At 43.5% G+C, this 26,215-nt stretch overlaps 2 long non-coding RNA genes across 3 annotated transcripts; both read left to right on the forward strand.

The window, feature by feature from the left end:
• Positions 1-303: 303 nt before the first annotated feature.
• Positions 304-6,280, forward strand: LOC124704268. 2 transcript variants are annotated; one of them, XR_007003518.1, is made up of 6 exons: positions 304-405; positions 2,980-3,072; positions 3,159-3,379; positions 5,291-5,333; positions 5,430-5,601; positions 6,181-6,280. It is a non-coding gene; the product is annotated as an uncharacterized LOC124704268 (long non-coding RNA). The 2 variants fall into 2 exon arrangements; XR_007003519.1 differs by lacking the exon at positions 5,291-5,333.
• A 1,749-nt stretch (positions 6,281-8,029) lies between these two features.
• Positions 8,030-8,715, forward strand: LOC124700522. Its single transcript, XR_007001754.1, has 3 exons — positions 8,030-8,077; positions 8,194-8,435; positions 8,541-8,715. It is a non-coding gene; the product is annotated as an uncharacterized LOC124700522 (long non-coding RNA).
• The last annotated feature ends 17,500 nt before the right edge of the window (positions 8,716-26,215 follow it).

Genomic DNA, 26,215 nt, shown 5'->3' on the forward strand with positions numbered 1-26,215 from the left:
GTGTTAGTGGCAAGCCTTACCCTCACGAAGTGCAATGTGAGGAGACCGCGACTCGAACCTGGGACCTCTTGGTCACAGGCGGTGAGGCTCTACCGCTGCACCAGGCCCGACTCATTGCATTTAAGAAATTGTCTTCACTTGACCAACTAGAATGTTACATGTTTTGATGTGTAGTATCAGAAATTTTCCTCAAAGATCATTTTCATCTTCTGAACCAGTTGTGTGTTTATGAAATAGTAGAGAAACTTTAAGTTCTCAACTGTTTATATGCGTTCTTAATTCTAAGTGTCCCACTTTATGCAGACAATGACATGGGAAAATGCATGGGATCTGTATGAGGGCATATGAAACTTATAGGTCCAGGAGTCACTCTCTTGTTGATCCACATGAGCTCAGGAGCCTGTGGTAAAGTTACCTTCCTGTTTAAAAAAATTTCTTTACTTTTTTTGTGCGAGTAGTAACACTGCTTGTTAGTTCCCCTGGGCTAGCTATAGAATTTGAAAATGCAGGAACATATTTTAATCATGATGTTTGTGTCATTTGTCATTTCCTTTTCAACTATCATGGCATCATATTGAAATAATGTGTACCGGATTATGAGTAATACACATATGCAGTTTTGCTCGTGTGACTGTCATTTGCTTAGTCTCTTCATAAATTTGACAGCTGTATGGGGTTTATATTATCACAAGCTGACTCAATATTCCAGGAACTAGATTGGTCCTCCTTTTAGATTTAGATTTTATCGTGTTCAATTTGATTTATTATTTCCTGAACTTTCATATTGTCAGGCGAGACAATGGAAGAAAGGTTTATATTCCTTCGACCCTGATTTGGTAGAGCAGGTTATAGTTATGTTGGATGAGATTCATGTAAACTAGTGTGAGTTATTTCTTAGATTGTTCCTCGACGTGCTCAGGGTCGAAACCCAGGTACACCATGTCCCTATCTTCGGCCTGTGGCTTTGCCCTATTTTTCCTATCAATTTGGTTCGTAAATTTGACACGGGTGCTTCAGGTGATCAAAGGGATCAAAATCTCCTCTACTTCCAATGTGTATGCATGAGTGAATCTAAAAAATATGTATGCATGTTATGTTTGCATTTATTTCGTTAGAGTGCACCCGCCATTTGGCTTCAGATTGTTGGTTTGTGTAGCCTGTGTGGTCACGAGCATGTAGGACATTTGCTCACTGCTTTTGGGTAGTCTCTCAAACTAAATGTTGTGCCTTTTAACTCACTGCTCAGTGTGCTGTTGAAAAGATGTGCAGGCACAAATGCTAATTTCTTGTATACTGATGTTGTATATTGCCTTTCTGGTGAATTTAGAGTGTTCTTTTGCCATTTATCAAGAGTTATAATACATTGCTTATCAGTGTGTTTGAAATATTTAAATGTTACGCATACCATTTGTTTCTGAAGTAGTTTTGAATGGCAAACTGTTTAAATGTTACGCATACGCATACCATTTAATTTCTTAACTTTAAAATTGTTGGGCTTGCAATTTCTTAACTTTAAAATTTCTTGAATACATTTGCGTGTGTATTCCAATGCTTGCATATATGTAAAATGTTACATGCTAGATTTCGTTCCGCTTTTGTTTGACTTATGCACTTGGAGTTGGATTGTTTCTTTAGATGTCACTTGAATCGTGTGCTTTATGCACTTATATTTCCTGTTGATTGATTTATGATCTGATTGCTCAATAAAGAAGATAGTTCATGCTGAAATATCCAACTTTCTTGGTAGTTAAATTTCCATTGGTTAATTGGCTTAGCATAGCATCTACGCTTATTTCGTAAATAATTTTGATTGAGAATGAGTGTCCTACACATGAACATCAGTACACATTCGAGCTAGACATGAACCACACCAGTGCAGTACGTGAGCTAGAAGTATGGTCAAGTTCTTCGTATTAGGACAATAGTAGCTCATGAGAATGGAAAAAAACTTTATCCTACAAGTACATACTGAAATGGCATGGTTGTTTATGCGGTTTGTCCATGTGTTTGCTTGCAGAATGTTTCCTCTTGATATTTTTGTTAAATCTGGTTGCTTGATGATATTTGCTTCCACTCAATGTTTTGTTGGCGCGGTATGGCCAAAATGGTAGTTACATCTAGTTAAATCCTCCAAAATATAGAGATACTGAATTTTTGATAGATACTGAATTTTTGATCTTGTGTCTGTCCATCTAAGAAATATTTTTCTTATATATGCTAATATGAGTTACTACTTTTGGACCTTTTACTTATTATTTGGTTGTATAGATGTTTCTCCTTTGTCTGTCCATCTAAGAAGTAATATTTCTTCTTATTTTGTCTTCTTAATGGTTTCGGCAACACCCTCCTCCGGTGAGATCCTTGGGTTGCTTCTATTAGTCGGGCCATGTAGGTTTATATATAATTAGGACATGTGGTGTTAATTGTATTTATGTTGACAAATTCTTTTAGTAGGCTGGATAGAGCCAGGCATGCATTGCTGGGAGTAGATTTGTGTATTATGTTTCTATTCTACATCCCACAGCATGTGAAGATCAATTTGACTTCTATCCTCTTGTAGAGAGCAGGTGAATATTTGGTTGAAACCACTTGGTCGAATATAATTTATTTGCTACAATGCTTGGAATTATATATTCTAAGGAAACAAAGTAGGACTATGTTCTGTAAATATGAGATTATCCCTGTTTTGGTTCAAGTGTAGATACATATTGCTCTGCATGTTTTGTTCACGTGTTTTTGCTTGCTGCCTTGCTGGGATATGAATGAATTAATGCAAGAAGAGCCCAAGTGTGTTTATCCACTTGCATAAAACAAAAAAAGGCTTAGGACTTGTCGCTGCCATTGTTATCCACTTCGTTTCATCTCACCCACTCATTTCTATTTACATTTCTTGTATTTGATATCTCGTTATCGAGATATGATGTGCGTATGATGATTTTTTATTAGTTGTGAACTTGTGATATATGTCTTACTTGTTAGGCAGTGACCACCTGTAAGAAACAAGAATTGGTGAGCTGCAATATGCCGGAAGGCAGTCCTTTCTCGTGATTTTGCTGACAGATGCTCGAAAGTGTAAGTGATGACATGACCATGCAAGCATTCAAACAATGTTCTTCTAGTAGTCATCGCATGTAAACTTGTCAATTATGTGTGTTCAGGTTCTATGCTGCAAGGCATTCTCCTCTGAAAATTGAGGATCTAGTAGTCTGAACAGTATGGATGTTGAATCTACACATTTGGAATGCATGCTTGAGCCTCTGGTTCATCTGCCTTGAAGGCAAAGCCTGCCGCCTGGAGATGCAGCTCCAACCTGATGCCAAACACCATCCAGGATCTCTGCCATGTTGGTGAGGACAACTGCAGCCTCGCGCCAAGTGCGGTAAGTTCTGCCTCGTCCTCACAAACCAAGACGATGATGTGTATGTATGCACACACAAATGCCCAAGATTGAATTAATCGCCCCTGTTTTGGTCCAGATTTAGATGCTTGTAGTTGCAGGTACATGTTATGATAAAGTCACTTTTTCTCAGGCTTCTGTCTCAAAGCCCACTGTTATTATTTTGTACTGAATGCTTGCATAGCCCTGTGCATGTAGCCTAAATACTGCCATGTAGCTATTATATTTTTAACAAATAATGAAGTTTTAGGAAACAAATTTCACTATGGTCTAAACATGTAGCTTGTGTTCTTCTTAAACCAGATTCCTAGTGTTGAGCTGCTGTTGTACACATGTTGTAGCTGATCTGAACTACTAGATCAAAGTGGTTGTTCGAACACAAGGTTACGTTGTAATGATGAACCCAGTTATGTCCTTATCGATGCAAGTGAGCTGCTTCTTATCTCAAAAGTTGGATGTTTCCCATAAAACAGTGCCTACTTATATTCTAGTGTTTGCTTTTGCTGGCCATGTTTTGTTCTTGTTTGTGTATAACGAGGAGGACTAAATGATAGCATGACCTTTTTTGACAAGATGACCTCGACACCTCTGTCTAGGATCCCGTTGACATGGGCACCCAAAAGTTAATTTTTTTTAGTTGTGCTGAATCAATTGTTGTCATGCTATCAAGTACTGTTCTGCATGGTGTTCTCGGTCCGGCGAAGCACTATGCATATTTTTGCAGATCATGTAAGAGCTAGATAGTTCATGCATACATCCTTTGTTGTGAATTTTTGACCATTTCATGAGTATGGGTGTTGTTCATTGCTTAGAATGACAATATGCATACTCTTGGTTGGTGGTGTTTAAAGAAGATTTTTGGTTCGATTGAAAATGACTATCATGTTTCCAAAGTCATTTTTCTTACTGTGCTATCAATCATATAAGAAGAGTTGTGCTATCAAATTTGTTTGCACTATTGATTAAGTTGGAGATACTTCTGTTGTTGTCGTCTTACTGTTACTTCTTTAAGTAGTAGATACATATTGGCATGCATGCAAGTATTTCTTCTTGCTGGGTAATGGATGAATGATCAGAACAATCGAAATTTCGATATATTGGAATATGTCCCTTTCCTTGTGATGAAGAACATGAAATTTGTTTGTTCAAGAAGATTGTTTGGTTTCCTTGGAGCAAATAGTATGCCGTGTTTTTTCTAGCTTTCCACGGTCTATTGCTTTTGATGTTCATGGTTTACTCACTGGAGTGCTTTTTTTTTTTGTTTAGTTCTGCTACCACTTTGGTGGTATTTCTTTTCTGTTTAACCGATGCCAACGGACATAGCATGAAAACCATGTCGTCTCCACCTGCCAAGTTTGATGTACGTATTAACAGGCTATATGATTCTTCTTATTTCCTTGTTGAAGCCTTTTTTACCGCAGCTTGGTTTCTTGTCCTCGTAGTTACAATTTCCGAATTTTATGAAGGTCTAGACTATATTCTACTGAAGAGTGGTGCAGATAGCTCTATAGGTTGTACTAAACTGATAGCCTTGAGGCATGTAGTACATATACTTTACCTATGTATTGTGTTGACTGAAATTTGGTGCCACACCTTTCACTAGTGAGGGATGTGGCCAGCAGGATTAACTTGTGGCAAGGATCCCAATGCTACAGTCAACCCTGACGAGGTTGTTTCTTGGGGCCGCCATACCGGTCACTTTTTTTCAACCCAAATCTCTTGTATTCTGTCATTTGCAAGAAGACAATCTCTAGACCTCAATTATTTACAGTAGTAGTCTTTTGCACATGTTTCCGCCGGTACTTATTAAATACTGGAGGTCAATTAGTTCCCAAAGCATATTGTCAAAAACTCAAAATGCAAGACCACTATTAACACTTAATCAACATCTAGAACACCTAATGCAGGAGGAGGTGGTCCGCTTCTGCAAGTTAATGTAGGTAGTAGTTTGTGGATTAACTTTTCTTCGAGTGTTTCGTCGATGTTTGGTGCTTGGTAAGCTAACTTATGCCTTCCTTCACGGTTTTGCTAGGTGTCTTGGCTCAAATGGCGCGACGATTAGACTCGTGCAAAAATATATCAAGGAGACCCTGAACGGATCTTGGTGACAATGTAGTTATGATCTATCTGTCTTAAATGGAGTACCTAAATGGCCTGGTCTGCTGTCACCACCGACCTTATCTACTACGGTAGCTGGCAGGCAGGTGAAGTAACTTGCATGCACTAACCCTTACATTTGGCCTTTCATAATTCGTGGTTTTATTTTCTCATGTCATATTGTGGAAAAAATGTAGTTGGTAGCTGCACAAATTAAATCGAGTATGCCTATACCATCTGTTGGCAGATCAGGTTGCTGATGTTGTTGGTTTCTTTGGGTTAAATTCTGGCTTAATTTTGATTAAGCTCAAAGATGTTGCCTGTAGTTTGTTGTCAAATTTGCACTTCCATGTAGTCTCATGTGCTTAAATTAGGTCCCATTGCGGGTTTGCGGTACTTGTTTCTTCAGACCACGTGTTCTATCTATATTGCTTATTCAGGAAAAATTGTATTGAGCCATGCCTTCTTGAGATTCAGTTTCCTTACGTAAGAAAATTCAGTTGATCTGACCACATGTAAACTTATCGACTCATAGTAGTATTTGACTTTGGATTGTCACTCATATTGTAAAGAAAGAAATCCTTTTGTTGTTGTCATTAGTATATTTGGTATGATGTAAAGAACAATCTAGTCTATGCATGTTCACATAAAAAGAAAATTTGATTGGCTTCTTGGTATGTTGACAGTGCATGCAGGTGACTCCTTGGAAGACAAGGGACACTGTTTGGGCTACAATAAAAGAGAATCCTAGTATGCAGCATGTGAGACAATCATTACCTAGGTTAGTCCATCTTTTATATGCATTCTGGTTGCTAACATCCAGCATCTATTTTTGTTGAATTAACAATGATGAACCGCTACCTCCGGACTCTCCCTAAGTCCCTGGCCGTTGGGTTAACAAATGTTAACCCATGTATAGTTTTCTTCTTCTTTTCTTCTTTTTGTCCTTGTTTTTTAGATCTTTTGTTTTGTTTCTCTGTCTTTCTCTTGTAGCGCTGCTACAGTTTGTACAGTTTTTCCGCCTCTTTGCGGCTCCTTCTAATATACAAAGACACTCGCTTAGGCGTGTGTTAGAGAAAAACAATGATGAACCGCTACATGCGGGTGCCCCAGTGGGAGCACTGCGTGCGGCCTGAGATGAAGACCCTTGCACTCCGGGTTTACGGAGAGAGATGTTGATGCTGATTGCAATGAAGAGGTCCCGTCCTTGGCTTTGCTGCTTCAAAATGTGAACTGGTAGTGTATTTATTTTGCACTCAAGAAAAGCTTGCTGTAGATATTGTTCTTACTTTTTTGTGCTGAAACATGTATGTTTGTAGGCCCTCTTGCTGGCTGGCTATGCGGTGCGTTGATGGTGGTGCTGCTGTTCCTGGATTTGCTGAGGCCTCCCATGCTCCTCATGTAGCCGTCGGCTTGGTGGCCCCTTGCTTCGACTACCTCCTAAGCATGGTGGCTGTGACTCTCAGCCTCGGCTGCAAGGAGTCCGGTGAGCTACTGGTTCAGCCTTCAGTTATGTGGCTCCCATGTGCTATGTGATTGGTTGTACTTATGCTCCGGCTTGATGGCTGCTGACCCCTGTTTTAATTGTGGTGATGATGTGTACCTGGTCACATGTTGTGCAGGTATGTGAAGGACGGACGAGGCGATAAGCCTTGTTTGACTCGTGGTTGCCGGACACGGCGTTGGAGTGGTACACGGAGCTTCCAGCAGGTCGCCGTGTCGATCATGTAGGAGGGAGAGAGGTGGAGCATAATTCCCTAATGCAACAACGGTGGCAAGGGGAAACCTAGAGCTGGTAGCTGGCCGGGAGGGAAGAGATCTAGATCCGACGTGGTTTTCTTACATGAGTCGATGTGCTTAATAACCTGGGGACGACATGGCGCTTTTTGTGATCTGGGCAGTTTAGATATATTGGTTAGCAAGTGTACTAGTAGCACTTGAGGTGATGTGCAAGTATATCAAGCTGGTAGTTTGTGTGTTGTTTTTTCTAGCTAAGCACCGGATGGTAGCGTTGATGTATCTAGTTGTTGTAGTAGTGTTAGCATATACGTCCATCAGTCACGGGATCTTATGAAGCATGTTACTGTTCGACTTTTGTTTTTATTGCAACCTAAAGCTGAAAGAATATTGCTAGAGCACTTGTTGTTGGAATTTGGTTTGCCTTATTTCTGCGTCACAATTCGAGGTACGTGTGGTTTGAACTGGATGTTTTGTCTTGTCTATCCACAAGATTCAATGGATTGGATATGTGCTATATACATAAATAGTAGTTATATTTGGTTAGTTAGGTTCTATATTTGGACATATGAAAGCTTATCTTTTTGTTTTACACTATGATGTTTGTATGCACTATAATAGTTTGTATTATTCAAGTTGGATAGTGGAATTGAGAAAATGAATTAAATTTTAAGCCTAATGCGTATGATTCGAGTTGCGAAGTAACCTTCTGGACTGACCGGTGCCATGTTTTTGTTATAGAGATTCACCACAAACAACATGCTGAAGCTAATCTACGCCTAGCCCAGTTGTGCTGGGCATTCCTGCTCCTACAAGCATAGAACGAGCATCTGCAAGTCAGATCGGGTAAGATATACTTCTCATTTCTGACTGGCATTAAAGACCCATCAAGCGCAGGGTTGAGTCAGTCATCCGCTTGATCTTGTCATACCCGGGCAATTCTTGATGTGATTCCCGTGAAGTTTGAAGAATTTGATAAGTGAAAGGCAGAGCGTCCATTGTCTTGCTGCCCTTGTCTCCATGTGTTGTCGTCAAAGCAAGTTTTGAGATGCAAGAGGAACATGCTGCTGGTGACTCCTCTGAAGTCAAGGGACGCTGTTTGGTCTACAAGAAAAAAAAAGAATCCCGGTATGCAGCATGTGAGACACTCTGAGAGAGATGTTGTTGCTCATGACGGTGAAGAGGTTCTGTGTTGTTTCAAAATGTGAGCTGGTAGTGCATTTTCTGATGGAAAGCTGTTTCACCCAAGAAAAGCTTGTTGTGGACATTGTGTTTACTTTTTTTTTGCTGAAAATTGTGTGCTTGTTAGGCCCTCTAGCGGCTATGTGGTGCATTGATGGCGGTTCTACTGCTCCTAGGCTTGCCGATGCCTCCCGCGCTCCTCATGTGGCTGTAGGCTTGGGTGGCCATGGCTTTGACCTCCTCGGCGTGGCAGCCGTGCGTCCCAGCCTTGGCTACAAGATCTCCGGAGTCTGGTGAGCTGTTGGTTCACCCTTCATTTCTTTTGCTCCGATGTGCTCTGTGGTATGTGATATGTACTTATGCTCCTCCTTGACAGCTGGTGACCCCAGTTTGAATTATGGTGATGATGTTCACCTGATCACATATCGTGCAGGTAGGTGGAGAATGGGCGAGGCGCTGAGCCTTGTTTGACTTGTGCTAGTCGGACACGGCACTGGAGTGGTACATGGAGGTACTAGCAGGTTGTCGTGGCAAGCTCGTGTAGGAGGGGGAGAGGTGGAAGCTTGTGCACTGATGCAACAACGCTGTCAAGGGGAGGGCTGTAGCTGGTAGCTGGCCTGGAGGGAGGAGACTCGAATAACATGAGACCATGGGCTTGATAACCTGGGGACATCATGGTGCCTTTTGAGGTGATGTGCAAGCAAGTGTAGTAGTAGCACTTGAGGTCATGTGCAAGTATATCTAGTCGCTAGTTTGTGTCTTCTTCCCGAATGAAGCTTGCTACAGTCCAATTTTCTTTTTGGTTGCAACCTGAAGCTGAAAGTATATTGCTAGACCATTTGATGATGTAGGAATTGGATTTTCCTTATTTCCGCCAGCCGTCACATTTTGATCTACTTGTGATTTGAACCGGATGTTTTGTCTTGTCTGTCCATGAGCATCAGTGTATTGCATATGTTTATTGGTTCGGATTACTAGTAGCTTAGATTTGACAAATCCAATTTTAACGATTCGGTATCAGTATCTTTATTTCGTGTGGCCGGCAATTGTATGATTGATATATCAACTGCGAGACAAGGAAAAATAATCTATGATTGCTACGTACGTGTTGCATGGATTTCACGGCCAGGTTGCACGCTCTGCTTTTTTTTGTTTGTTTGTTTAGTCTTATCAGATAAGATCGATCTAGGCTAGATATTACCTGCGGGTAGCAATGGACGAATCTGCATGCATAACAACTGATTTAGTTGTACTCGCGTATTCTTTTTTGTGTCTGTCTCGTCTGTAGGAAACACAAACAGTATCCCAATCTCGATGTGAATAGGGAAACCAGTATCTGAATTTTAGGAAATAAATAGAGTATCTGAAATTTAGGAAATAAACAGAGTAATTGTTATTACGGTTGGAAAAAATCGTGAAACTTAAAAGCAATCCCTCTAATCCCTCCGTGCGGCATGCAAAACGGTTGATCTTGCTCATGGCCACGAGTTTCTAGAAAGCGAGCCATCCGTGGTGGGTTAATTGGACTGATTGATTGAACGTATTAACTATGATGCGACCCTTGGTTTATTTTTTTGCGTTTGGAATGTGCGCCATGTCATCAATCTGTGGTATACCCACTCCCTGCCGTCCATCCGCGTGAGTGATGAAGCAACCAAAAAGGACAGAAGGAGAGACCCAGCAAAATCTCATGGTTTTTTTTATTTGTTTAGTCTTATCAGATAGGATCGATCTAGGCTAGAGATGAGCAGGTAGGTAGCGCTGGATGAATGTATATTCTTCTCTCTGTATCTCGTCTCTGTGAAACACGAAGGTGATCCTGACGAGAATAGGGAAACTATTAGTATCTGAATTTTAGGAACTAAACAGAGTAATTGTTATTTCGTTGGAATAAAAAGTCGAAATTTAAAAGCAATCCCTCTGATCCCTCCGTCCGGCATGCAAAATAGTGGATCTCTCTTTGCTCCGATGCAATCGGTTCCGGAAAACGAGCCGCATGCGAGTAATTAATTGGGTTGATTGATTTCACCTATTAATTAGGATACCCATCTTGGTTTTCGTTGTTTGGGGAGAAAGGCCATGTCATCAATCCGTGGTATACACATTCCCTGCCGTTCATCCGCGCGAGTGAAGCAACAGAAAAGGACCGAAGGAGAGACCCACAGCGAAATCTCATGGTTTTCCCGCTGTTAGCTTTGCCCCAAATATTTTCAAACCAGCCTAGCTCCTCTATAAGTAGAAGGCTATCGCCGAAGACCGCGTGCGGGGAGCGTGTGTGACTTAGACTTTGACTTTTACTTGTCGAGGAGAGGAGAGGACTCTCCATCCGGGATGCATGCTTCGCGAGACGGCGGGTGGTGAGCGGCCGGCCAAGAGGCATCTCCATTTCTCGTTGTCGACGGGACCGGCCGAGCGATCCAGGTCTTCTCCCGCCGATGAATGGATCCAGGCAGCATCAGGTAAAAAATATGCCCATGCATGGATCGACCAGATCATCTTCTTTCTTTGTTTGGATCTAGTAATATGAACTTGGTAGGGAGCAAGGAGGCATCGTATTCGGTCCATGTGGGCACGCGCGCGCGGCTAATTACCGGAGTGATCCAACTCTGGCGTTCGCGCGCGGCTAATTACCGGCCATGAAGGATATGGGGCCTCTTCACTACTTCCTCGGGATCCGCGTGCGCCGTACTTCTCGTGGCTTCTTCCTCAGCCAAGAGCAGTACGCCAAGGAAATCCTCCAACGAGCCGGCATGGTCAAGTGCAAGACCGCCTCCACACCAGTCGACACCCTTCCCAAGGTTGATGCCGATGCTGGTGATCCTGTCGCCGACCCCTCTGAGTACCGCAGCCTCGCCGGCGCTTTGCAGTACTTGACCATGACGCGCCCGGATCTCGCCTATGCCGTCCAACAGGTTTGTCTGCACATGCATGATCCGCGCGATGGTCATCTCGCCATCATCAAACGCATACTCCGGTATGTGCGTGGTACCACGACCTCTGGCATGCTCCTGCCTGCGTCCTCCTCCCTCGACATCGTCGCGTACTCCGACGCGGACTGGGCAGGCTGCCCGGATACCAGGCGCTCGACCTCTGGGTATTGCGTCTACCTTGGCGGCGCGCTCGTCAGCTGGTCCTCCAAACGACAGGCAACGGTCTCGCGGTCGAGTGCGGAGGCTGAATATCGGGCAGTAGCCAACGCCGTCGCTGACTGCGTCTGGTTGCGCCAACTCCTCGACGAACTTGGCTCCTCTCTTCCGAAGGCTACGGTGGTCTTCTGCGACAACATATCGGCTGTGTACATGTCCACCAACCCCGTTCATCATCGACGAACGAAACACATTGAGTTGGACATCCACTTCGTGCGTGAGAAGGTGGCTCTCGGAGAACTCCGTGTCGTCCATGTTCCAACTACTCAACAGCTGGCCGATATCATGACGAAAGGACTACCTGCTGCGTCGTTTCAGTCATTCCGGTCCAGTCTCTGCGTCTTGCCCAGCGCCGACGTATCGACTGCGGCGGGGTGTTAGCTGAATATATTCAGTTAGTCTGTTAGTTTGTTTATATCTCTAACGACAGCTAGCTAGGATAACTCTTCAGCCTAATCTTGCTCTGATTGTTACGCAAGATATGTGCTGCCCTGTATGCTATATATAGCCACCGATCCATATTAATGAATGTGGTTGTTGCATTGCCTTCCTTCTCCTTACGTAGCTAGCTCAGGCTCTGACACTCCTGACGTCATGACCGAGCGATCACGAGGGACATTTGTTCGGCACCACGACATCTAAAAACATAGGGAATATGTTCACCAGGGGGGAGGAAGGAAGTTGCTACAATACGTGTACTGATCCAACGGCCAGGAGAGAATTTAAGAACAAAATCATGGGAAACAAACGGTACCCCTGAAATAGCCTGGCTGTAGAGGAGGGGGCTGCGAGGCGGCCGCCTCTATCCCCCAAAGCCTGGGCAGCTAGGTACAGTGGCGGGGTGATTTTGGCAACCTAATTAGTCCAATAAAAATCTTATGCGTTCCTGCTCTGATGCCTCCCTCTGTCTGAACTTTTAGTTCGTCCTCGTCCCTAAATTAGGCTTGAGAACTTGAAATCCTTTTGAGTTTGACATCGAAATTCCATTTTAGAACCTCATTAGGCAAGTGACACTAATTTCCGGCAAACACATGTACCAGAAATCCATTCTCCGGTTTTCTTTCATTCCGTAGCCAAATCCTAGCAGTATAACCCCCCAAGAGCAAGGATAATAGCTATAGCTAGCAGCTAACTATATACTAATGACATGTCACCTATAACCATCATAAACATGCACCCATAAAATAGACTCGCTATTAGGGTTTTTTTGCAGAAAAGGCCTAAGGCCATACATTATTTGTGACAAGCCCTTACAAGAACATCCTTACAAAAAAAAAGAGATAACTTGTTGAAAATTTCAGCACCATCTTCCTTCTCCATCCCTTGACGGTGCGCCTTTAGGTAAGCTCGATGCCACCACTGGACCTCCAGCGTAGTAAAGCTTGTGTCTGAAAAAAGTTTGAAAAAAACCAAGCACTTGTAGAAGCAGCGGTCAGGAAGTGATCGGCGTAGACCAAAAGATTCTAGCAGATCGTTGTCCCAGAGAAGCTAGTGTACCAAGGTGGGCTGGTAGATAATCCCAAGTCTGGCCAGATCGGGGACACAAACTTGCAAGTTCCCCGATAGAGCTGTATCTGGCTAAGCTTTATTTGACGAAGGCACAATTTAGCATACCCTACTAGTATGCCTTACTAGTAGCGCACAGGTTTGTATGCCATTAGTACTTTTAGTGGCGTGCGTTCAAGTGGGGCGCTGCTAGTTAACTACTCAACTTCTACCTATACACCTATTCCTACTAGTGACTATTATGTACATCCAAAACAAATTCTCAGATTTTTATGAAACATGTAAATATGAATTTAATTTTAAAAAAAATAGAGGTAGCACTGGAGTTCCAATGCCGGGGTCTCTACTCCTCGATCTACTTACTTTTGTATTACATAATTTTTTTGTTTTGTTTTGTGTGTGATGATTGGCGGCTAAATAGCTTGATCAATACTCATGCCTCATCCTTCCTCTTTCAGCTTGTAGCAAATCAAAACGAGGAACATTCGAGAGATATTCTAGAGAAAGACAACATCATTTCATCGACGAAGTAAGGACATCAAAGTAGCTAGCAATATAAATGAACTAATTACTCATTCAGAAAAAGTAGTATAAAAATGTCTAATCCAGAAGCTACATTTTGATTCATACCCAATACATAAATTATATTAATTTACTGGCAACCAGAAATCCGCTTGCACGAAATTTTTGCAAAATCTTGCGCAAAACCCCCTTGGCAGCCTACAATCGTATTGTGCTTAACACGTCGTGCTCAAATTGATGTTTGTTTTCATCGTCGCCTTGGGATGGTGGCAACGCAAAGGAGAGAGGCGATAGAAGGGTGGGGCGGTAACCCCCGCAGACATTCCATAAGCATCTATCTCTTGAGGGAGCCGCAGGAAGATGTAGTTTTTTGTCCCACTGAAGAAACCCACCGTCAGAAATCGCTGGGCATTTCGTCGTGTCGTACTTGTGCAAGGTTTCATTCATCAAGTAGCACAGCATCTGATCATCGTCAAGCCAGCAGCCCCACGGCCTTGAGAAGCAAAAGTGGTGGCCTAGCATGTGGAAGCTGTAGCGCAGATCCCAAGAGGGTTGCTGCGGGTCATTGCCCTCCGGTGGAGGCGACATGACCCGAAGTGGATTTTCATGGATTCGGTAAAGTTGGTAATGTGTGCAGCGAAGCACAGGCGGCCGTTGAGCTCAAAGGCGCCGACCGTCGGCTGCTCGCAGGGTACGGTCTCGTAGTCGGGGAGATTGTAGGTGCAGCACAGCTCTGTCGCCACGTCAATGGCCAATAATCTCGTGGGATTCTCGCGTTTCCTGTGATGCGTCCAGCTAACTCGTCACCATGTATAGTTTGCCGTGGATCGACACCGGCGCTGAAACTTTAGACGGGCAACACGGGGAGTCGAATGAATGCCGGCGCCACCCGCTCTTGTCGCCCAGGGTATAGACGTCCACCTCGACACGCTGATCGGACGATGTAGACGACGACCATGACCGGAACAACAGCCGGAACAACTTGTACTCCCCGGTGGAGGGACTGAATCCCAAAGAGAAGATATAATCTAGGTAGTTTTTGTCGGAGGTGATCAGCGGCGGAGCCTTGGGTAGCGCCACCGTCTCGCCCGTGGCAGGGTTGCATACCACCGCAGGTGCCTCATGTCCTTCACGCGCGTGGACGAAGCACAGGAAGCCATTGCGGACGTTGGCGAGGGCGTAGCCGGCAGGGATGGGAACACAGCACATGGCCTTCCCGGACGAGGCGTTGAATACGCTGGCCTCGTCGCTCCGGCCGGGCTGGCACCTCTCTGTGACGAGCAAGGCCTCCGTGCGGGCCGAGGTGACATGGCTGGCCATGGCGTGGCGGCTGCGGAAGGAGGGGCGCAGGCGACTTTGCGCCGAGCTTGGAGACGCACGAGGACCGTATGACGTGCTTGGTGGGCAGCTTCACCAGGATCTCGTGTAGCATATCTCTACTAGGGATTACCGTGCTGCTGCTGCTGTTTCTCTTGGGCTCGCAACGACGAGATCCCATTGTCTTGGATCGAGCGACGCGAACGTCGGCAATGGACGAAAGGATGAGGGCCCGCTGTTCAAGTCGTGCGCGCGATGTACATGGCCATCCAAATTGGCCGACCAATTTAGCTTCTCGGGCGAAAAGGTCAAGGATGAGGTGGTGGGCCCGCTGTTCCCGCCGGTCGGTTGGCGCGCATGATGGATTGATCCTTGCTCGGACCGCTGTTTGTCTCCGTCGCGCACGCGCTCCTTCCTCCTCACGTGCGTCGCGCGTGTAGGCTGGCTGGCGGCTGGGTCGGTCGGTTGGGACCTTTTCTAATCCATCCTACAGTACGCGAACAAAAAAAGTACGTACGTACGTACGTACGTGTTGAGCGGGGCGATGGCTGCACGTACGTACGTGAGCGGCTGCGGTACGGTCGCTAGCTACCTCCGTCTCCGTCGACTGAATCCAACACTTCTTTCTTTCTCCCTTCTCTCTCTCTCTTTTCTAATGTACGAATCCAACACTGTATTTTCTGCACCTTTTCGGATCATCACATCTACGAGAAAAAGCACTTAATTAACCATCAATCAGAGAAAAATACAAACAGAAACGCCTTCTTCCGATCCAAATATTGCTGCCCATGCTCATAGTCCATTTAACAATTGTCGCAATCTATCTGCGATAACAATAGTGTTGCCCCACGCATTTTGGTTAATTTGGCGAGACCACGTCACCATTTTGCGGTGCTGCTGATCCCAACAAGTACCGAAGAGAACCGAGATCTTGTCTCGTGCGGACTATAGGTTGTGGCCCTCGTTAGAGCGTGGCAATATGGCCGGAGCTTCCTTGTTGAGTTGCAGCGGTCCACCTTATTAGAAACCCTGGTTGTTTGGCATTGGCTCCTAATATGGGTAGATAACCTTATTGGTGAATAGGGCAATCCAAAGCACAACTTTGGTACTGGAAGGTTTTTCAGTGCGGCTTCATCCGTTCCCATGTTCTACAGCTCGCGAAACAAAAATAAACAAGCTTTTCGTACAAGTGGTGATTTCATGTGACTTCACTCACAGCGTCTTCGATCTGTTCTTGTCGACATGGGCATTGCCATGGGCCTCACCAAGCTCTGGGGCATCTTGGTTATTACCGTTCACATAAACCACATTAAATAGGTTTATGCATCCTCGACTTTAAAATGCAAGATTCGAGAGACATGCACAAACCCTAGGTGAAAAATCTAGGATCAAATATGTGTTGACAATTTTTTGTTGTTGTCCAAGAGAGTGAGCCAAAATAGAGATTGCATGGCATCTTTTGCTAGGGTCCAACGAGAAAGGAAGAAGCAAGTACGGAAGCGAAGTATGTTGAATCCCTCGAGTTGCACAATTTATGTGTTGGGTGGTCGCGGCGGCCCACCTAGGGTTAGGGCGTGTTCGGTAACTCTCCGGCTCCCAAATTCCCTTAAATCCGCCGTGGAGCAGCGCCGAACACGAAAACTGAAGGAGATATGCCCTAGAGGCAATAATAAAGTGGTTATTATTATATATCTTTATGTTTATGATAAATGTTTATATATCATGCTATAATTGTATTAACCGAAACATTAGTACATGTGTGATATGTAGACAAACAAAGAAGTCCCTAGTATGCCTCTTAACTAGCTTGTTGATTAATGGATGATTAGTTTCATAATCATGAACATTGGATGTTATTAATAACAAGGTTATATCATTGTATGAATGATGTAATGGACACACCCAATTAAGCGTAGCATAAGATCTCGTCATTAAGTTATTTGCTATAAGCTTTCGATTCATAGTTACCTAGTCCTTATGACCATGAGATCATGTAAATCACTTATACCGGAAAGGTACTTTGATTACACCAAACACCACTGCGTAAATGGGTGGCTATAAAGGTGGGATTAAGTATCCGGAAAGTATGAGTTGAGGCATATGGATCAATAGTGGGATTTGTCCATCCCGATGACGGATAGATATACTCCGGGCCCTCTCGGTGGAATGTCGTCTAATGTCTTGCAAGCATATGAATGAGTTCATAAGAGACCACATACCACGGTACGAGTAAAGAGTACTTGTCGGAGACGAGGTTGAACAAGGTATAGAGTGATACCGAAGATCAAACCTCGGACAAGTAAAATATCGCGAGACAAAGGGAATTGGTAATGTATGTGAATGGTTCATTCGATCACTAAAGTCATCGTTGAATATGTGGGAGCCATTATGGATCTCCGGATCCCGCTATTGGTTATTGGTCGAGTGAGTACTCAACCATGTCCGCATAGTTCTCGAACCGTAGGGTGACACACTTAAAGTTGGATGTTGAAATGGTAGTTCTTGAATATGGAATGAAGTTGGAATATTTGTTCGGAGTCCCGGATGTGATCCCGGACATCACGAGGAGTTCGGAATGGTCCGGAGAATAAGATTCATATATAGGATGTCATTTTATGTGAATAAAATGTCGCGGAAGGTTCTATGGAAGGTTCTAGAAGGTTCTAGAAAAGTCCGGAAGAAACCACCAAGGAAGGTGGAGTCCACAAGGGACTCCACCTCCATGGCCGGCCAGCCCTAGATGGGGTGGAGTCCCAAGTGGACTCCACCATAGGGGGCCGGCCACCCCCACATGGGAGGTGGGAATCCCACCTTTGGGTGGGAGTCCTAGTTGGGCTAGGTTTGCCCCCTCCTATGGAAGGTTTTGGTTCGGGTCTTATTCGAAGACTTGGACACCACCTCTTGGGGTTCCACCTATATAATGAGGGGCCAAGGGAGGGGGCCGGCCACCCCAAGCACCACAAGGTGGCCGCACCACTAGATGGCCGGCGCCCCCTCCCAAACCCTAGCCGCCCTCTCTCCTCTATAGTTCCCGCACGCTTAGCGAAGCTCCGCCGGACTTCTCCACCACCACCGACACCACGCCGTCGTGCTCGTCGGATTCAAGAGGAGCTACTACTTCCGCTGCCCGCCGGAACGGGGAGGTGGACGTCGTCTTCATCAACAACCGAACGTGTGACCGAGTACGGAGGTGCCGCCCGTTCGTGGCGCCGAAGCGATCGTGATCAAGATCTTCTACGCGCTTTTGCAAGCGGCAAGTGATCGTCTACCGCAGCAATAAGAGCCTACTCTTATAGGCTTTGGAATCTCTTCAAGGGTTAGTCTTGATCATCCCCTCGTTGCTCCCATCTTCTAGATTGCATCTTGGCTTGGATTGCGTGTTCGCGGTAGGAAAATTTTTGTTTTCTATGCAACGTTATCCTACAGTGGTATCAGAGCCGTGTCTATGCATAGATGGTTGCACGAGTAGAACACAATGGTTTGTGGGCGTTGATGCTCTTGTTATCTTTAGTTGAGTACTTTGCATCTTTATGGCATAGTGGGATGAAGCGGCTCGGACTAACTTTACATGACCGCGTTCATGAGACTTGTTCCTCGTTCGACATGCAACTTGTATTGCATAAGAGGCTTTGCGGGTGTCTCGTCTCTCCTACTATAGTAAAGATTCAATTTACTCTTCTATTGACAACATTAGTATCAACGTTGTGGTTCATGTTCGTAGGTAGATTAGATCTATATCGAAAAACCCTAAACCACGTAAAATATGCAAACCAAATTAGAGAGCGTCTAACTTGTTTTTGCAGGGTTTGGTGATGTGATATGGCCATAATGTGATGATGAATATGTATGAGATGATCATTATTGTATTGTGGTAACCGGCAGGAGCCTTATGGTTGTCTTTAAATTTCATGTTGAGTAGTATTTCAAAGTAGTTGTAATAATTGCTACATGAGGTGAACAACCATGAAGACGGCGCCATGAACCTTGACGCTACGCCGACGATGATGGAGATCATGCCCGAAGATGATGGAGATCATGTCCGTGCTTTGGAGATGAAGATCAAAGGCGCAAAGACAAAAGGGCCATATCATATCACATATGAACTGCATGTGATGTTAATCCTTTATGCATCTTATTTTGCTTAGATCGCGACGGTAGCATTATAAGATGATCCCTCACATTAATATCAAGATAATAAAGTGTTCTCCCTTGTATGCACCGTTGTAACAGTTCGTCGTTTCGAAGCATCTCGTGATGATCGGATGTGATAGATTCAACGATTCACATACAACGGGTGTAAGCCATGTTGCACACGCGGAATACTTGGGTTTGCTTGACGAGCCTAGCATGTACAGACATGGCCTCGGGACAACGGAAACCGAAAGGTTGAACACGAGTCATATGGATGATATGATCAACATGTTGATGTTCACCATTGAAGCTACATCATCTCACGTGATGATCGGTTTTGGTATAGTGGATTTGGATCGTGTACCACTTAACAACTATGAGGGATGTTGTATTAAGTGGGAGTTCATTAGTAATTAGATTAAAACATGAACTAATTATCATAAACATAGTCTGAGTAGTATTTTGAATTAATTTTGTAGTATTGGCATCCGTTTACTACTATGCGCTAGTCTTATAATTGAGATAGAAATACTGTTAAAATCTGACTAGAAACTTTACGGTTTGGTACCGTATTGTTAATGAATCAAGAAATGATTAAGTCCTATTGCAAACATTTAGTGAAACTCACTTTGTTGATTCAGAGAGCTATGGTTTCAATTAGTACCTAAAGTTATCTTGTCTCCGTGAAACTTGAAGTTCAAATCTGTTTGAAAAGTAAGGAGCTGAAAATTTAGTTTTCAGATATAATCAAGGTACGAGATATATGTGATATCTAAGACCTTATTGCAAGATGATAGAATATAAATTTGGTGAGACTACATAAACTCATAAGTTTTATGGGAATGTACGAAGGTTGAAGACGCAAGGCGTCCCAATCCTCCAACTATTGGGGCACTAACGATATTCGCATATCCATGAAGTGATTGTCCTTAGTATGCACCGTTGCTAAGACTCGTCGTTTCGAAGCATCACGTGATGATCGGGTGTTATAGATTCTACGTGTGCTTCCAACGGGTGCAAGCCAGATTTGCATATGCGAATACTAAGGTTTAAACTTTATGAGCCTAGCATGTACGGACATGGTCTCGTAAAGTTATCATGAATTGATGGATAAAATTATGAGTGAAATTGTTCATCATATTACAAATTTACTAATAGTGAAATCTGAAACACTTGTCATATGATGATCAACTTCAAAGTAAGAACCTCAAGGTTATTGGTATTTGACCAACAAACCTAGAAGTTATTGATGTTGAAATATTTTTCTGAATAATGAGAAAAGCTAAAAGAGAAACTGCAAAAGATATTTTGGCAAAAGAAAAGAAAAGACTAGAAAGTCTAGCTCAGGTGTATATAAATGATATACATGTTATGGTTGTATTCCTAGTTAAGTCACACAATGAAATTCTTGGGTATTAGTACCATATTGGTTGGTATGAAGTGTCATACAAAACAACGCAATACAAGAATACAATGGCCTAAGTGACTGACAAGGAATATGATAGGAATGCACGTCTGGAACAAAATAAAGTGTTATTATGTTCGTCATTGGCATTCTATCTAGCCCTTAGAATTTATAATAAAGAACTTAATAATTGTTATTTTGCTCTGGTCAAATGAAAACAATGAGTTGTTCAAATTATGACATTACTCCATGTACGATGGATAAGTTATTATAAATCTTAATGGTGAAACACACATACATAACACTGACGCTAAAAATGCCATAAGGCAAATGATTTGAAATTCCACTTATTTGTGGAACCGCAATTTAGGTCATGTTAGAAAGGATCGCATGAAGGAACTCCATGCAAATGGATTTTTGGAGTCATTCGATTTGTTGAATCGTTTGGCACTTGCAAAATCTTTTCTAAAAGGTAATGACTGAAATACCGTTCATAGGCCGAAGAGTTGAACGGGCAAACTAACTTAGTGAAAACATACATAATGATATATGTGGTTCATCTGGGCATAGTTGTGTGCGGAAGATTCTTCTACTTCATGAAAACTTTCAAACAATGAATTGAGTATATATGTGGATATATTCAATAAGGAAAAGTTTGAAACATTTGAATAGGATTCAAATAAATTTCAGCATGAAGTGGAAATCATCGTAATAGAAAAATCAAATATCTATGATTGGATCATGATGGAAATATTTGAATTACGAGTTTTAGCGAACATCTAAGAGAGTTATGAAATTGTTCTACAACTTACGTTTCTTGGAGTATCATAGTGATGATGAAGTATCCAAGAGATATGTCCAAACTTTGTTGGATCAATGATGAGATAAAATATTGATGCCATTATATTTTTGTGGATTATGCTTTAGTGACTACCGCTTTTACACTGAATAGAGCATCATCATGATTCGTTGAAATGACACCATACAAGTTATGGCATGGGTATAAACCCTAATAGTCAACCAAAATCGGATGAATGTCTTTGTTGGTTATCCCAGAGATTTAATTGGGAATTCTTCCCACAAGATAAAGACAAAAGTGTTTGTCAATGTTTCTTATTTCCGAGAAATTGTTTCGAGTGAAGTATTTGAGTGGGAGGACAATATAATTTGATAAGGTTTATGAACCTGAGCATAATGATCGAGTAGCGCAGCATCGGAATTAGTTTCGGAAGCGGCCACGACGATCATGGCTCTCATGACTACAAAGTGTTTTAGCCATGGAGATCGAAGTACATATTGAACCTTGTAGGTATGGTTTACTTTGTGATCAAATAAATGATTTGTGGACAAAGGATTGATTTTGAACAATGATAAACCAACTACAAAACAAAGAAGTTATGATGGGCCCCGACTCCGTTAAAATGGCCATGCGCCATGAAATCCAAGATAGATGAATACTTTATGAAAGTAAATGGATCTATGAAATTGATAGACTTGGATGAAATATCCTTGAAGAAAGCTTGACTTATCGAAAAATTGTTTACGACAAAGTTCAAAGAGTTGAATACGATAAGATTAGATCTTCCGTAGCAATGCTTATAGTCTATGTGGATTATTCTAGTAATCACTACATATTTCTTTTATGAGATATGCTAGTAGGATGGCAAAATACACTACTTAACGAAGTATGTATACAAGATACAACCAAGAGTTTTGCTGGTCCGTGGAATACTAGATAGGTATACAAGCTTCAATTGGATGAAGTAAGTATCACGGAGTTGGAATCTTCACCGGATGAAATAGTCAAAGAGTTTTTGATTTCATCGTAAACGATAAAGAGGCTTGCATTTGCAAGAAATTAAGTGGGAGCGCTAAGACACATTTATAATACTTTATGTAGGTGACATATAGTTGGTTATAAATGATATAATTATATACTTGATTAAAAAGATTTCATTGAGAATTAACTTCAATGAAAGGATATGGACTGAAACAAATTCAGTGTCAAGATCTATGAAGATAGATTGAAACACATAAATAAGTTTAAGTCAAAGTACATATGATGGATATTGAAGTAGTTCAATATAGAAATATTAAGAAAATGTTCTTGTCATGTGATGTTTTAACAAGACTTGAGTGTATCCGACACTCAATGAGTAAAAACACATGAGTGATTATAGATCACGAATAATATGTACACAATCGGATATCATGTGCTATAAAGTGTTATGAGCATATACCGTAATGATTCATATGATGATCATTGGACGACAAAGAAGAATATCCTTGAGTACTTTAGAAGAACTAAGGATATATATATATATATATTTTTGTATGAAGAAATGACAAACAAATCGCTGTAAGGTGTTACACCGATATTGTTTTTGTCACATATAAAATATAATTTCAATCTCAAATTAGATTAAGTGTTGTTTAAAAGTAGCACAATGAGCTAGAAGTTGTCTATGCTAGATTTAGAAGAGTTCTAAATATTGTGACGGATTCTACAAAAGAAGGCAGAGTATGTCATTGTTTTGACAATGACAAAGGATGTTAAGTCATGAGGTTCTTTGAGAACTTGGTGTATTTACGACAGAGTCAGAACTTTGAAGCTATATTGTGTGTGACAATATTAGTGACATATTTCAGACCGCGGAATTAAGGTTCCACCAAAAGACCAAACATATTTAATGCCGACTCATTTGGAAATGAGTGATGCGTTGAGACGCAAATGAATTACAAAATACATACGTTTCTGAGCGTGTCAGATCCATTGACTAAAAACCTCTCCCGTGAGCAATACATGATAAAGCACCATAAGGCCAAGGTGTTATATCTTTACAAATGTAAACTAGATTATTGACTCTAGTGCAAGTGGGAGACTGAAGGAGATATGCCCTAGAGGCAATAATAAAGTGGTTATTATTATATATCTTTATGTTTATGATAAATGTTTATATATCATGCTATAATTGTATTAACCGAAACATTAGTACATGTGTGATATGTAGACAAACAAAGAAGTCCCTAGTATGCCTCTTAACTAGCTTGTTGATTAATGGATGATTAGTTTCATAATCATGAACATTGGATGTTATTAATAACAAGGTTATATCATTGTATGAATGATGTAATGGACACACCCAATTAAGCGTAGCATAAGATCTCGTCATTAAGTTATTTGCTATAAGCTTTCGATTCATAGTTACCTAGTCCTTATGACCATGAGATCATGTAAATCACTTATACCGGAAAGGTACTTTGATTACACCAAACACCACTCGCGTAAATGGGTGGCTATAAAGGTGGGATTAAGTATCCGGAAAGTATGAGTTGAGGCATATGGATCAATAGTGGGATTTGTCCATCCCGATGACGGATAGATATACTCGGGCCCTCTCGGTGGAATGTCGTCTAATGTCTTGCAAGCATATGAATGAGTTCATAAGAGACCACATACCACGGTACGAGTAAAGAGTACTTGTCGGAGACGAGGTTGAACAAGGTATAGAGTGATACCGAAGATCAAACCTCGGACAAGTAAAATATCGCGAGACAAAGGGAATTGGTAATGTATGTGAATGGTTCATTCGATCACTAAAGTCATCGTTGAATATGTGGGAGCCATTATGGATCTCCGGATCCCGCTATTGGTTATTGGTCGAGTGAGTACTCAACCATGTCCGCATAGTTCTCGAACCGTAGGGTGACACACTTAAAGTTGGATGTTGAAATGGTAGTTCTTGAATATGGAATGAAGTTGGAATATTTGTTCGGAGTCCCGGATGTGATCCCGGACATCACGAGGAGTTCCGGAATGGTCCGGAGAATAAGATTCATATATAGGATGTCATTTTATGTGAATAAAATGTCGCGGAAGGTTCTATGGAAGGTTCTAGAAGGTTCTAGAAAAGTCCGGAAGAAACCACCAAGGAAGGTGGAGTCCACAAGGGACTCCACCTCCATGGCCGGCCAGCCCTAGATGGGGTGGAGTCCCAAGTGGACTCCACCATAGGGGCCGGCCACCCCCACATGGGAGGTGGGAATCCCACCTTTGGGTGGGAGTCCTAGTTGGGCTAGGTTTGCCCCCTCCTATGGAAGGTTTTGGTTCGGGTCTTATTCGAAGACTTGGACACCACCTCTTGGGGTTCCACCTATATAATGAGGGGCCAAGGGGAGGGGGCCGGCCACCCCAAGCACCACAAGGTGGCCGCACCACTAGATGGCCGGCGCCCCCTCCCAAACCCTAGCCGCCCCTCTCTCCTCTATAGTTCCCGCACGCTTAGCGAAGCTCCGCCGGACTTCTCCACCACCACCGACACCACGCCGTCGTGCTGTCGGATTCAAGAGGAGCTACTACTTCCGCTGCCCGCCGGAACGGGGAGGTGGACGTCGTCTTCATCAACAACCGAACGTGTGACCGAGTACGGAGGTGCTCGCCCGTTCGTGGCGCCGAAGCGATCGTGATCAAGATCTTCTACGCGCTTTGCAAGCGGCAAGTGATCGTCTACCGCAGCAATAAGAGCCTACTCTTATAGGCTTTGGAATCTCTTCAAGGGTTAGTCTTGATCATCCCCTCGTTGCTCCCATCTTCTAGATTGCATCTTGGCTTGGATTGCGTGTTCGCGGTAGGAAAATTTTTGTTTTCTATGCAACGTTATCCTACAAAAACTCCACGGAGCTAGATTCGAGAAGCTGGGCCAAAACCATGTACAAAACGCGGAGCAGCTATTTCGGGAATCCGTGGATCAGCAAACGGCGGAGCGGTGACAAATTACGAGAATATGCCACCGCCAAGTCAAGATAACGCTTTGCTTGTACGTTGCTCTCGCTCTATTCCCTCGTCTCCCTGAAAATTCCCAAATCGACCACGACACATCGCTGTGCAGCACCCCTTGACATAGCCGCCGCCACCACGCTAGCTCCACACCACCGCCGCCGAAGTCCTCTCCGTCGGCGAGAAAGCGACCACCGCTCGCCCTCTTCTCCCGACGCTGCCCTCCCTCGCACACATCCATTCCAGGCCGCCTCCGCGCCGCCTCCGTCTTCGCCCGCACGCCACTTGCGTCTCTGCCCGCGCGCCGAGCTCCGGCCACCGGAGACTCTCCGCCTCCGTCCTCGTCAAGCTGCACCAGCGGGCAACCCTCGCCGACATCCCCCTCGACCTCGCCCTCAAGCAGCACAGCCGGATTCCCCATCCCGACCTCCTCCTTGACCCTTCCATGAACCAGCAGCAGCGGCCGGCGGCGCTGTCCAAGACGGTTGCTCCTCAGATCCGACGGTGGCCGCCGCGATTTGGTCCGGGAGCAGAGGATCCGCCCTTCTCCGACGCGACCATGGTGGATTGGTGGGAGGTTGGGGATTTGCTGCGTCGGTAGGCTGGGGGACTGGGGAGAGGTGGGGAAGAAATTATGGGGTCTACTCGCCAGCCGCTGCTGTTGGTTGGGCCCGCCCATGTGAAATATCCTGGAGCTCTCCCGAACGTTTCCAGCTTCGTCCGCGGCGCTGGAGCGGCTGCCAGAAGCTGGATCCAAGGATTTCCGGGAAGCTGGTCGTTTGCCGAACACGCCCTTAGAGTGTGGGGGCTTAAGGTTAGGCCGCTCCAAAGTTATCCTACACTTACAGAACTAGAAAGGACAAGTTAGTCGAAGAATAACATGAAGGATACAATTCTATGTGGTACCTAGCTCTTACTTTTGTTTCGTTCTAACAAAATAACTTCATTTTCTTTTCCCGGCGAAACCATGGCATAAGGTTGGTTCTGGTTATATATCT

The sequence above is a fragment of the Lolium rigidum genome, chromosome 3, assembly GCF_022539505.1.
Source record: "Lolium rigidum isolate FL_2022 chromosome 3, APGP_CSIRO_Lrig_0.1, whole genome shotgun sequence".
In the NCBI taxonomy this organism is placed as follows: domain Eukaryota; kingdom Viridiplantae; phylum Streptophyta; class Magnoliopsida; order Poales; family Poaceae; genus Lolium; species Lolium rigidum.